We start from the raw sequence: 15,401 nt of genomic DNA, 5'->3' as shown, positions 1-15,401 counted from the left end.
TTATCTGGCACTTGTGTAGGTGTGTAAATATATATAAATATACATACATATATATGTATATATACATACTATATATATGTATATATATACATATACAAATCTTTTAGTAATATTGAGTATATACAAATATTTGTATATTTGAGTATATACAAATCTTTGAGTAATACACACACACACACATACACACATTTATATGTGTGTGTATATATATACATATATGTATATATATATACATATACATATATATGTGTGTGTATATATATATATATAAATGTGTGTGTGTGTGTGTGTGTATTACTCAAAGATTTGATGAATGGACAGCTCAATGCATGTTGGATGAATGTTTATCTTCCACCAGCACGCCTCCATTCCCAGTCATGAATTTATGTATTGTCTTGAAGGACAGCCGTGAGGAACTGTGACGTAGCTGCTATGTACATCTCCTTATATTTTATAAACTTCTTATTCATTCACATTCATTTCTAGACTGTGAGCCCACTGTTGGGTAGGGACTGTCTCTATATGTTGCCAACTTGTACTTCCCAAGCGTTTAGTACAGTGCTCTGCACACAGTAAGCACTCAATAAATATGATTGAATGAATGAATGAATGAATGTCTGTCTCCCCCTCTAGACTATAAACTCGTTGTGGGCAGGGAACGTGCCTGCTAATTCCGTTGGATTCATTCATTCATTCATTCAATGGATCTTACTCTCCCAAGCGCCTAGTACAATGCTCTGCACATTCATTCATTCATTAAATCATATTTATTGAGCGCTTACTGTGTGCAGAGCACTGTACTAAGTGCTTGGGAAGGACAAGTTGGCAACATATAGGGACGGCCCCTACCTAACAGCAGGCTCACAGTCTACAAGGGGGAGACAGACAACAAAACAAAACATATTAACAAAATAAAATAAATAGAATAGTAAATATGTATAGTAAGCACACAATAATAATAAAAATTATGGTATTTGTTTAGTGTTTACTATGGGTCTAGCACTGTTCTAAGCTTGCCAAGAGCTGCCTAGATTTAGTCTGGGAGTCTGCCTGGCTCCCAAATAATAATAATAATGATAGCATTTATTAAGCGCTTAGTATGTGCAAAGCACTGTTCTAAGGGCCGGGGAGATTACAAGGTGATGAGGTTGCCCCACAGGGGGGTTTCACAGTCTTAATCCCCATTTTACAGATGAGGTAACTGAGGCACAGAAAAATTAAGTGACTTACCCAAAGTCACACAGCTGGCATGGCTCAGTAGAAAGAGCACGGGCTTTGGAGTCAGAGATCATGGGTTCAAATCCCGACTCTGCCAATTGTCAGCTGTGTGACTTTGGGCAAGTCACTTCACTTCTCTGTGTCTCAGTTCCCCCATCTGTAAAATGGGGATTGACTGTGAGCCCCCCATGGGACAACCTGATCACCTTGTGACCTCCCCAGCGCTTAGAACAGTGCTTTGCACATAGTAAGTGCTTGATAAATGCCATTATTATTATTATTAATTGGCAGTCGGGATTTGAACCCATGACTTCTGACTCCAAAGCCCATGCTCTTTCCACTGAGCCACGCTGCTTCTAAGCAGAACAAGCGGAACATTGTTCTAAGCAAGCAGAACACTGATACAAGGGATAGATGCAAGGTAATAAGGTTGGACTCAGTTGTCCACATGAGGTTCAAGAGCTTTATCCCTATTTTACAGATGAGGTAACATAGGCACAGAGAAGTGAAGTGACTTGCCCAAGGTCACACAGCAGACAAGTGGTGGAGCCAGGACCCGAACCCAAGTCCTTCTGACACCCAGGCCACGGCTGTAGCCACTAAGACACGCTAGAGCAGGGGTCAGGCAAGCCGGGGCACTGTTGATGGCCCATGAGAAGCAGCATAGCCTAATGGAAAGAACACGGGAGTCCGAGGTTGTGGGTTCTAATCCCGGCTCCGCCACTTGTCAGCTGTGTGACCTTGGGCAAGTCACTTCACTTCTCTGGGCCTCAGTTACCTCATCTGTAAAATGGGGATTAAGACTGTGAGCCCCAAGTGGGACAACCTGATTACCTTGTATCTCCTCAGTGCTTAGAACAGTGCTTGGCACATCGGAAGTGCTTAATAAATACCATTATTATTATTATAATTATAACTGTCGGTTATGTTGCTTTACGCATTTTTGGAACGCCATTTGAAGAATGAATTTAGCACCTGGGGCCTCTATTCATTCATTCAATCATATTTATTGAGCGCTTACTGTGTGCAGAGCACTGTACTAAACGCTTGCAGTGCAATGGCCACATGCTGTGCCTTCATGAGTAACCATACTGCTTGGGCCAAGATCAAGACTGTGAGCCCACTGTTGGGTAGGGACCGTCTCTGTATGTTGCTAACCTGCACTTCCCAAGCGCTTAGTACAATGCTCTGCACACAGTAAGCGCTCAATAAATACGATTGAATGAATAAGCAACCAAGCTCTGGACAAATTCAGTTTTCTAGCACCTATAGCTGAGCTCATCAAACACAATAATGCGGGATGAACTGCATGAGGACAATGGGCAGGGAATATCACTGCTTATTACCATTTTGTACTTTCCCAAACTCTGAGTACAGGGTTTTCCACACCGTAAGTGCTCAATAAATACAAATGAATGAATGAATGAGTGGACAACAGCAGGAGACCCAAACAGCTGCTGGATGGAGAGTGGAAACTGGGAAACTGAAAGCCAAGAGGGCAGGGGAAATGTTTTTAGAGAACAGTAATATAAAGCTTGGTTAATGCCGCATCCCAGCTGAAACACGGGATTTAGTTGTAGCTGTCAAGCAGGGTGGCCCATTGCCATCTAGAAAGGAAAGGCTTTTTTTCCGGGGGCAGAACCTTCCTAAGACTTGAGAGACAAGGAGGCAAAACCGAAAAAAAGTTCCAGTTGTTGCAAAAAGCAACATGACAGCACGATAATAAATGATGGCATTTATTAAGCGCTTACTATGTGCAAAGCATTGTTCTAAGCGCTGCTGGGGAGATCACAGGGTGATCAGGTTGTCCCACGGGGTGCTCACAGTCTTAATCCCCATTTTACAGATGAGGCCCAGAGAAGTGAAGTGACTTGCCCAAAGTCACACAGCTGACAATTGGCGGAGCCGGCGTTTGAACCCATGACCTCTGACTCCAAAGCCCGGGCTCTTTCCACTGAGCCACGCAGCTTCTCTGCAATAAGGGACGACTTTCTGTGTGCACGATGTAGTTGGGATGTGAATTGCAAATTCATTCATTCAATCGTACTTATTGAGCGCTTACTGTGTGCACAGCACTGTACTAAGCGCTTGGGAAGTACAAATCGGTAACATATAGAGATGGTCCCTACCCAACAGGCTCACAGTTGACCTTTCTAGTCGCACAACCGTGCATTCATAAGTGACATAAGTGACCTAGAGGAGCAGCGCGTTTCAGTGGAAAGAGCCCGGGCTTGGGAGTCAGAGGTCATGGGTTCAAATGCCGCCTCCGCCACTTGCCAGCTGTGTGACTTTGGGCAAGTCACTTAACTTCTCTGGGCCTCAGTTCCCTCATCTGTAAAACGGGGATTAAGACTGTGAGCCCCACGTGGGACAACCTGATCACCTTGTATCCCCCAGCACTTAGAAAAGTGTCTCGCACATAGTAAGCGCTTAACAAATACCATCATAATTATTATTATTACATCGGGGCATCAGCAATTCTTTTTTCGTATGCAAAGAACAATAATGGTAATTGTGGTATTTGTTAAGTGCTTACTATATGCCAAGCACTGTACTACTACTAATAATAATGATGGCATTTGTTGGCAACCCAAGTTACTATTGTTATAACATTCATTAAGTATTTATTTGTGGAGCACTAGGTTCACCTATCCACCCTCCCTTCTTTGTCGCTATGCACTAGGCTCTTTAGCCATTAAGCACTTTGATACTTTCTCCACCCCCAGTGCCCCAGCACTTATGTAATAATAATAATAATAATAATAATAATGGAACTTTTAAGTGCTTACTAAGTGCCAAGCACTGTTCTAAGTGCTGGTGTTGAAACAAGGTAATCAGGTTGGCCCACGTGGGGCTCACAGTCTTTATCCCCATTTTACAGATGAGGTAACTGAAGCCCAGAGAAGTTAAGTGACTTGCCCAAGGTCACACAGCAGACAAGTGGTGGAGATGGGATTACAACCTGTGACCTCTAACGTTCAAGCCCAGGCTTGTGCCACTAAGCCACACTGCTTCTTTAAACAGTAACAATAATTTTGGTATTTGTTAAGTGCTTACTAAGTGCCAAGCACTGTTCTAAGCACTGGGGTAGACACAAGATAATCAGGTTGTCCCATGTTGGGCTCACAGTCTTAATCCCCATTTAACAGATGAGGTAACCTAGGTCCAGAGGAGTTAAGTGGCTTGTCCAAGGTCACACAGCAGACAAGTGGCAGAGCCGGGATTAGAACCCATGACCTTCTGACTCTCCGGCCCCTGCTCTATCCACTAAGCCATGCTGCTTCAACAACATATTGTTATATTGTAGTCTACCAAGCACTTAAAACAGTGCTCTGCACACAGTAAGAGCTGAATAAATATGATTGACTGACCTATGTAAATATTCCCCTTTGCTGCCATTTCCCTTATCTTTGATTTATTTTAATGTTGGTCTTCTCTAGTCTGTAAGGTCCTTGGAGGCAGAGATCTTGGCTACAAACTCTGTTGCATTTTCTCAAGCATTTAGTACAGTTATCTGCCCACACTGTAAATGCTCAATAATAATAATGATGGCATTTACTGAGCGCTTACTATGTGCAAAGCACTGTTCTAAGCACTGGGGAGATTACAAGGTGATCAGGTTGTCCCGTGGGGGGCTCACAGTCTTAATCCCCATTTTACAGGTGAGGTAACTGAGGCACAGAGAAGTTAAGTGACTTGTCCAAAGTCACACAGCTGACAATTGGCAGAGCCAAGATTTGAACCCATGACCCCTGACTCTAAAGCCCATGCTGTTTCCACTGAGCCATGCTACTTCTCTAAATATCACCGAGAGATTGATTGCCTAACTCCACACAGCAGGTCATCGGTGAAGCTGGGACTAGGAGCAGGGTCTCCTGACTTCCTGTCCAGTGGTCTTCTCGCTCTGATTCCCCCCCCCCCCCCCCACCTCTCTGTCCTTCATTTCTCTGGGTTCCCATTGATTTCTGGAAGAAATCCAGACACCTGCTTGACCTCATCCATCTCAAACTCATCCTCATCTGCTTTAATTTTGCCAACTTCTCCGCCTGACAGCAATACTTCTCCTTATTGACTCCCGTACCCATTGTCCACTCCATCAGTTCCAGATATCTGACTCCCTCCTCAAACCCCCAGCACCCCTCCAAACCCATCTGTTTCTCCTAATGATATGGCCACGTACTTCATTAATAAATTTAAACCATCAGGATTGAGTCCCTAAAATCTCAGTTGCTCCCCTCCAGCCCCTCCCTCCTCCTGTCCCTCTTTGTCTCCCCCATCTTTCCCAGCAGTATCTCAAACGGAGATCTCTTGTCTCTTGTCAAAATCTGCCTGTCCGCAACTTGCACTTCCAACTCCATTCTTTCACATCTTATCAAAACACTTCCCCCTTCTTCCCTTCTTCCTTCCCTGGCCACCATCTTCAACCATTCATTTCCCAATGGCTTCTTCCCCTCTGCCTTCAAACATGCTTGTCGCCAAAGCTCCCTCCAGTTATTGCTCCAACTCCTTCATACCATTTCTCTCCAAACTCTGAGAGTTGTCTACACATGCTGCCTCCATTTCCTCCCCTCCAATATTCTCCTTGACCCCCTGCATGGTTTCTGACCCCTTCATTCCACAAAAGATGCCCTACTTAAAGTCACTAATGATCTTCTCCTTCCCAAATCTGATAGCCTCTATTTCATCCTAATCATCTTCAACCTCTCAGCTGCTTTCAATACTATCGACCGACGCTATGGATGACTCCCTTCTCCTTGAAACATTATCCAGTCTTGGCTTCGCCGAAACTGTTCTCACCTCATTCTCCTCCTATGTCTCTGGCCACTCATTCTCAGTCTCTTTCGCAGGCTCTTCTTCTGCCTCCCACCTCCCTTTTTTTAGTGGCATTTGTTAAGCACTTACTAGTTTACCAAGCACTGGGGTTGATGAGAGCTAATCAGGTTGGACACAGTCTCTGTCCCACATGGGACTCTCAGTCTTGATACCCATTTTAGAGGACATAAGAGTTATGTGACTCACCCAAGGTCACACAGTGGACAAGTGGCAGAGCGGGGATTTGAATGTAGGTCCTTATGAGAACCCAGTTCCTTCTCTGTAACTGTGGGAGTCTCTCAACGTTCAGTTCTGGGTCCCCTTCTATTCCTCATCTACACCGATTCTCTTGGAGAACTCATTTGCTCCCATGGCGTTGTCTAGAGAAGCAGCGTGGCTCAGTGGAAAGAGCACGGGCTTGGGAGTCTGAGGTCATGGGTTCAAATCCTGACTCCGCCAGTTGTCAGCTGTGTGACTTTGGGCAAGTCACTTCACTTCTCTGGGCCTCAGTTCCCTCATCTGGAAAATGGGGATTAAGGCTGTGAGCCCCACGTGGGACAACCTGATTACCTTGTATCACCCCAGCACTTAGAACAGTGTTTGGCACATAGTAAGCGCTTAACAAAAGCCATCATTATTTATTTATTACTATTATGTGAATGAGTCCCAAATCCACATCTCCAGCACTGACCTCTCTGCTTCTCTGCAGTCTCGTATTTCCTTCTGCCTTCAGGACATCTCTACTAAGATGTTCCGCTGACACCTCAAACTTCACTTGTCCAAAACAAAACTCTTTATCTTCCCCTTAAACCCTGTCCTACCCCTGTCTTTCCCATCACTGCTGACAACATCACAAGCCACCCTGTCTCACCAGTCGGTAACCTTGGCATTATCCTCTATTAATCTTTCTCATTCAACCCACATATTCAATCCATTTGCAAATCCTGTTGGTTCTGCCTCTTTCCTCTCCATCCATACTGCTATTATGCTGATCTAAACACTTATCCTAGCCCACCTTCACTACTGCTTCAGCCTCCTTAATGACCTCCCTGCCTCTTTTCTCTCTCTATTTTAGTCTAAACTCCATTCTGTTGCCCGGACCATTTTTCTATAAAAACATTCAGCCCACATTTTTACTCTCCTCAAGAACTTCCAGTGGTTGCCCATCCACCTCCACATCAAATAGAAACTCCTTGCCGTCCTTGGTATGGAATAGAGGCCATTAGATTTAGCAAGAAGGAGTCATTTGTGGCCCTTGAGATGGCAGTTTCTAGACTGTGAGCCTGTTGTGGGCAGGGATTGTCTCCATCTGTTGCTGAATTGTATTTACCAAGTGCTTAGTACAGTGCTCTGCACACAGTAAGCGCTCAATAAATATGATTGATTGAATGAATGAGTAAATAAATATGATTGAATGCATGAATGAATGGAGTAAATGAATTGAATTCAGTAGAGAAGGGGGCTGTTGAGGGCATCAATTTGTGCATCAAAGGAAGATAGTTTGGGGATAGAGACTAAATTTGGCATGATGTCTTAAGAAAATTGGTGCGGTCAGAGGATCAGAGGACTCTGTGGGAGAACAGGACAGATTTGCCGGGAGGGGGTGTGAGGGACAGAAAGCAGGCAAGGAGATTGTGGTTGGACAGGATTTTAGACTTGGTGAGGGTAGAGATTGTACTGTGATTAGAGATGATGAGATCGAGTGTGTGTTCAATTTGGGGAGTGAGGGAAGTGGGGTGGAGCAGGAGGTCAGTGGAGTTGAGAAGCGATAGAAAGCGGGCTGCGGGAGCATTGTCAAGAACATCCATTTGCTTATTGTAGTGCCCAAGGATCAATGGAGGGATGGAGGAAGAGAGAAGGAATGGAGAAAGAGATCAAAATGGTTCAGATAGTTGGCGGAGGGGCCTGGGGGATAGAGGATGGTGACCGAGTAACTGGAGTGGGTAGTAGAGGGAAATGATATCCACTTCAAAGGAAGGGAAAGAGAGAGGTGTGGGAGGTGGAATGGTGTGAAAACGGCATAGGGGAGCAAGAAGAAACCCGAATTTTTCCTAGTGAGTCTTGGGGACTCAAGTGACCTGTGTTCTAATCTCAGCTCCCGCCACTTGCCTGCTGTGTGACTTCGGGCAAGACATTTTGTGGCCTAGTGGGTAGAGCATGGACCCGGGGGTCCGAAGGTGTGGGTCCTTATTCTGGCTCTGCCTCTTGTCTGCTGTCTGACCTTGGGCAAATCACTTCACTTCTCTGGGCCTCATTTCCTTCATCTATATAATGGGGATTAATACTGTGAGCCCCATGAGGGACGTGGACTGTGTCCAACCTGATTTACTTGTTCCCTCTCTAGACTGTTGTGGGCAGGGAATGTGTCTACCAACTCTGTTATACTGTACTCTCCCAAGGATTTAGTTCAGTGTATATATGTATATATGTTTGTACATATTTATTACTATATTTATTTATTTATTTATTTTACTTGTACATATCTATTCTATTTTTTTGTTAATATGTTTGGTTTGGTTCTCTGTCTCCCCCTTCTAGACTGTAAGCCCACTGTTGGGTAGGGACTGCCTCTATATGTTGCCAACTTGCACTTCCCAAGTGCTTAGTACAGTGCTCTGCACACAGTAAGCGCTCAATAAATACAGTTGATTGATTGATTCAGTGCTCTTCACAAAGTGCTCAATAAATATGATTGATTGATTGATTGACTGATTCTTTGTCTTTCAATTTCCTCACCTATAAAAGGAGGATGCAATACCTTCTCTCCTTCCTCTTTAGACCATGAGCCTCATGCAGGAGTGGGACGGTGCCTGGCCTGATTATTTTTTATCTATTCCAGTGCAGTAGTGTGGCTCAGTGGAGAGAGCACAGGCTTTGGAGTCAGAGGTCATGAGTTCAAATCCCGGCTCCACCAATTGTCAGCTGTGTGACTTTGGGCAAGTCACTTAACTTCTCTGTGCCTCAGTTACCTCATCTGTAAAATGGGGATGAAGACTGTGAGCCCCCGTGGGACAACCTGATCACCTTGTAACCTCCCCAGCACTTAGAACAGTGCTTTGCACATAGTAAGCACTTAATAAATGCCATCATCATTATTATTATTATTAGTAGTAGTACAGTGTTTGACACATAGTAAGTGCTTAACAAATACTACAATTATCATAGTTGTTATTATGGCTAATAATAATAACGATAATAATAATACTAAGAAGCAGATGGGAAATATGAGCAAACCTCACTCTGAGTTCCAGAGCTGGTAAGGTATCGGAGTGAAGGAAATTGAAGACAGCTCAAAGGTTGGTTGCTGGGGAGATGGGCAGTGGAGTGAGGCTCGCCTCTCGCTGAATGCTGTAGTCTTTCGTTCTTAAAGATCTTGGCTATCCCACATAGCACTCATAGTCTTAATCCCCATTTTACAGATGAGGAAACTGAGGCACAGAGAACTTATTTGAAAAGAGCCACTACCCTGTTTTCACTGGATGAAGTGTGCAACTGATTCTCAGTTAATTTTTTAAACGGTGTTTATTAAGTCCTTACTATGTTTCAAGTACCGTTTTAAGCACTGGAGTTAATCAGGTTGGCCACGGTCCCTGTCCCACATGGGGCTCGCAGTCTAAGTAGGAGGGCCAACAGACACTGAAGCTCCATTTTGCAGTTGAGGAAACCGAGGCACAGAAAGTGAAGTGACTTGTCCAAGGTCACAGTGACTCGCCCAATTCACTCACACTCATGGATGAAGTCTCACCTTCTGGCATTTTCAGAAAAGACAACTCCATTATGGCCCCATTCTCTTTATATTTTCTGGGCTCGCTGAGCTTATTGGCCTGGCTCAATACCTGTGGTAGCTTCCCTGCATTCAAGGATTGTGGTGAGCTCCCAACAGGTTGCTTTACTAGTGACTGTGTGTGATCTCGTGGACAAAGAAGGAACTCGTGATGGAACTGGGATGCTCTACTTGAGGACAGGTCTTGTCTGCCCGTGGGGTCGGGGCATGGAAAGAGATGTGGCCTTCTACAGTAACAGGAATGGTTCATCATCATCATCATCATCATCATTAATCGTATTTATTGAGCGCTTACTATGTGCAGAGCACTGTACTAAGCGCTTGGGAAGTACAAATTGGCAACATATAGAGACAGTCCCTACCCAACAGTGGGCTCACAGTCTAAAAATCCTGCTTCTAGTCCCAACTCCACCAATGACCTGCTGTGTGGAGTTGGGCAATCAACTCCCCAAATTGAACACAGAATTATTAGCAGATCCACTGCGGGCCCTTGCTTTGTTTTCATTATCACTCTCAATGTTGGTTGACATTGCACTGCAATTGGGTTTAACATCTCCTGGAAAAGAACCACTGGGAATGATGACCATTTCAGAATAATAATAATAATAATAATAATTGGCATTTGTTAAGCGCTTACTATGTGCAAAGCACTGTTCTAAGCACTGGGGAGGATACAGGGTGATCAGGTTGTCCCATGTGGGGCTCACAGTCTTAATCCCCATTTTGCAGATGAGGTAACTGAGGCCCAGAGAAGTTAAGTGACTTGCCCAAGATCACACAGCAGACATGTGGTGGAGTCAGGATTCGAACCCATGACCTCTGAAGAGACTCAGCTTGGCCTAGTGAGAAGCAGCATGGCCTAATGGCAAGAGCATTGGTCTGCAAGTTAGAGGTTGTGGGTTCTATTCCCGCTCCGCCACGTGTCTGCTATGTGTCCTTGGGCAAGTCACTTCACTTCTCTGTGCCTCAGTTACCCCATCTGAAAAATGGGGACTAAGACTGTGAACTCCATGTGGGTTAGGAACTGTGTCCAACTTGATTACTTTGTATCTATGCCTGCTCTGTGGCACATAGTAAGTGCTTAACAAATACCACATTATTAATATAATGTGGTATTTGTTAAGCACTTACTATGTTCAAAGCACTGTTCTAAGCGCTGGGGGGGATACAAGGTCATCAAGTTGTCCCACGTGGGGCTCACAGTCTTAATCCCCATTTTACAGATGAGGTAACTGAGGTACGGAGAATAATAATAATAATAATGATGGCATTTATTAAGCACTTACTATGTGCAAAGCACTGTTCTAAGCACTGGGGAGGATACAAGGTGATCAGGCTGTCCCATGAGGGGCTCACAGTCTTAATCCCCATTTTACAGATGAGGGAACTGAGGCACAGAGGAGTTAAGTGACTTTCCCAAAGTCACACAGCTGACAATTGGAGGAGCCAAGATTTGAACCCATGGCCTCTGACTCCAAAGCCCATGCTCTATCCACTGAGCCATGCTGCTTCTCTAATATTATTATTATTAGTGAAAAGAGCCTGGGCCCTGGAGTCAGAGAACCTGAGTTCTAACCCTGGCTCTACCACTTGTCAGCTGAGTGACCTCGGGCAAGTCACTTGCCTTTGCTGAAACTCAGTTTCTTCATCTGTAAAAATGGGGATAAGTGAGTCCCATGTAGGACAGGGACTGTGATATGATTATCTTCTGCCTAACCCAGGATGCTAGTCTGTAAGCGCCTAGATAGCAGGATTGTGTCTATCAATCAATCATATTTATTGAGCGCTTATTATACGCAGAGCACGGTACTAAGTGCTTGGGAGAGTACAATAAAACGGAGTCGGTAGACATGCTTCCTATGGGTCTACCAAATTGTATCGTATTTTTCCAAGAGCTTAATACAGTCCTCTAGAATAAACACTCAGTAAATGCTTGGCATGAAGTAATAGTAATACTTCAAGGCCTTCAATGATGACCATTCAATGACCTTCAAGGCTCTACTGAGAGCTCACCTCCTCCAGGAGGCCTTCCCAGACTGAGCCCCCTCCTTTTTCTCCCCCTCCTCATCCCCCCCGCCTTACCTCCTTCCCTTCCCCACAGCACCTGTATATATGTATATATGTTTATACATATTTATTACTCTATTTAGTTATTTATTTTACTTGTACATATTTATTCTACTTATTTTCTTTTGTTCATATGTTTTGTTTTGTTCTCTGTCTCCCCCTTCTAGACTGCGAGCCCCCTGTTGGGTAGGGACCGTCTCTATATGTTGCCAACTTGTACTTCCCAAGCGCTTAGTACAGTGCTCTGCACACAGTAAGCACTCAATAAATACGATTGAATGAATGAATGAATAATAATTGTGGTATTTAAGAGCTCACTATATGCCAGGCACTGTCCTAAGAAGTTGGGTGGATACAATCAAGTCGGGTTGGACGCAGTTCCGGTCCCACACGAGGCCCACGGTCTTAATCCCCACTTTGCAGACGAGGTAACTGAGGCACAGAGAAGTTAAGTGATTTGCCCAAGGCCACACAGCAGACAAGTGGCGAAGCTGGGATTAGAACCCATGAACTCCTGATTCCCAGGCCGGTGCTCTGTGCCATTAACGAACACCACTATTATTAGGGATCCTTTCTCGGGGTCCAGTAAACTTCTTCCCCAGAGAAGGACTTCTTTCTCCAGATTTACTGTGCCCTTTCCTCCTCCCTGCCCCTGGCCCAGGTCTATCCCTACCCCAGGGGTTGGGGGCTGTAGAGAATCTCCAGAAGCCATTGTTTCTGCCAATCAATCAGTCAATCAATCAATAGGATTTATTGAGTGCTTACTGTAGACAAAACACAGTCCAGGGGCCAGACACAACCCCTGCCCACAGGGAGTTTATATGCTAGAGGAACACATGTACACAGATGCTAAAGGTACAGTTTCCTTCAACTTTGCTTCAAAATCTCCAGAAAAATATAATGGGCAAATCCACTTGCAGCTTTCTATTTCCTCCAATTCCTCCAAGAGAAGCAGTGTGGCTCAGTGGAAAGAGCTCAGGCTTGGGAGTCAGAGGTCATGGGTTCTAATCCCAGCTCTGCCACTGATCAGCTGTGTGACTTTGGGCAAGTCACTTAACTTCTCTGCGTCTCAGTTACCTCATCTGGAAAATGGGGATGAAGATGGTGAGCCCCATGTGGGACAATCTGATTACCTTGTATCTCCCCCAGCGCTTAGAACAGTGCTTGGCACATAGTAAGCACTTAACAAATACCAAAATTATTAATTAAATGTGGCCCTAATGGAAATTGTAGTGGAGTGCCTTTCTCTAAAACTCAAGACTCCTTCCGCAATCTGTTTATTCCCTCTCTAGGCTCTCTTACCTTTTGGTTAAATGAGATTTTGATTGGATGAATGAGAAACCACCTGACTTTTCCCTCACCTGCATGGAAAATGATTCTTGGGATTTCCCTACTTCCTAGCAATAAATTCCCTGGGGAGAAGGGGAGGGAATTTCGGTACCCTTAGTTCAGACCTAAAGTACAGGCCTTTTTGTTAAAGCGCTTACTACATGCCAGGCACTGTACTAATCGCTGGGGTAGAGACAAGGTTAGACATAGTCCCTGTCCTGTATGGGGCTTAAAGTCTTAATCCCCATTTTACAGATGAGGTAACTGAGACCCAGAGAAGTGAAGTGACTTGATCACACAGCAGACAAATGGTAGAGGGGGGATTAGAACCAGCGCTTAGAACAGTGCTTTGCACATAGTAAGCGCTCAATAAATGCCATTATTATTATATTATTATTATTATTATTATTATTATTATTATTAAGTCCTTCTAACTTCCAGTCCCGTGCTCTATCCACTAGGCCAGGCTGATTCTCTTTTTATTCCGGATCAGCAAACATGATGAGCAATTCCTCTCTGCCTCTCCCCATCTCCTCAAGAACCCGTGAGGTTGTTTGGATTGGGGCATCGTCTAGATGGCTCCAGGCTCAGCATTTCGACGGTTGGCGGCTGCCCCGTGCCATCCGTCCAGGCTGATTCATTGTTTGGTATTCAATCATATTTATTGAGCACTTACTGTGTGCAGAGCACTGTACTAAGCGCTTGGCAAGAGGATGAAGGAAAAGTGACAGCGGGAATTAAACTGGGGAGATTAGTGGAAGATTAGCAGCATGGGCTAGGGGATAGAGCACGGGTCTAGGAAGACAGAAGGAGCTGGATTCTAAACCCATTCTGCCACCTCCCTGCTTTGTGACAGTGGACAAAATATTTCACTTCTTTGGGACTCAGATCCCTCATCTGTTAAATGGGGAATGAGACTGTGAGCCCCATGAGGGACAGGGACTGCATCCAACCCTATTTGCCTGTATCCACCCCAGTGCATAGCCCAGTGCTTGGCACATAGTAAGTGCTTAACAAATACCACGGTCATTATTGTTGTTCTTACAATTTGCAGTGATATTTGTGTTTAAGATTCTTTTAAATACCTTCCTCTAAGCTCATCATGGGCATGGACTGTGTCTAACAAGCACTTAGTACAGCACACAGTAAGTGCTCAATAAATATCATTGATTGGTTCTGAAAAACAGTTATTTGCTCACCCATCCTGGGCAGCAGCAGCATGGGAGAGAGTTGAGGGGGGAGACTCGAGTTTACTGCGCGGAAGGTGGCAATGGTAAACCACTTCCAGATTTTTACCAAGAAAACTCTCTGAATACACCTCCAGAACAATTACAGATGGAGAGTGAGGCGATCCGGGAGAGATGCGTCTATGGTGTCGCTATGGGTCGGAAACAACTCGACGGCATAAGACAAGACTGGTTTGCTAGCATCTTAGTTTATGTTATTTTATAACAGTATTTGGTAAGCACTTACTATGTGCCAGGCACTTTACTAAGTGCTGGAGTAGATATACACTTAACCCATTTGGACAGAGTCCACGTCCCACATGGGGCTCACAGTCCAATCCCCATTTTCCTGATGAGGGAACTGAGGCCCAGAGAAGTGAAGAGAGGTCAACCACCAGACAAGGGAATTTGTCTGTTTATTGTTGTATTGTAATAATAATGATGCCATTTATTAAGCGCTTACTATGTGCAAAGCACTGTTCTAAGCGCTAGGGAGGTTACAAGGTGATCAGGTTGTCCCACGGGGGGCTCACAGTCTTAACTTACTATGTGCAAAGCACTGTTCTAAGTGCTGGGGAGGTTACAAGGTGATCAGGTTGTCCCATGTGGGGCTCACAGTCTTACTCCCCATTTTACAGATGAGGTAACTAAGGCACAGAGAAGTTAAGTGACTTGCCCAAAGTCACACAGTTGACAAGTGGCGGAGCCGGGATTTGAACCCATGACCTCTGACTCCAAAGCCCGGGCTCTTTCCACTGAGACATGCTGCTTGTACTCTCCCAGGTTCTTTAGACAGTTGAGTGAGCGTTCAGTAAATACGACTGAATAAATGAATTAATGAAGTGGTAGAGCCGGGATTAGAATCCAGGTCCTTCCGACTGGGTTCTAACTAAGTGCCTTTAGGAGGAGGGCACAGGGCAAGTCACATGGCAGAATAGGGCCACTAGACTAGGTTTGCAGGGCCT

The sequence above is a fragment of the Tachyglossus aculeatus genome, chromosome 1 (assembly GCF_015852505.1).
Source record: "Tachyglossus aculeatus isolate mTacAcu1 chromosome 1, mTacAcu1.pri, whole genome shotgun sequence".
NCBI lineage: Eukaryota > Metazoa > Chordata > Mammalia > Monotremata > Tachyglossidae > Tachyglossus > Tachyglossus aculeatus.
This window is presented reverse-complemented; position numbering follows the sequence as displayed.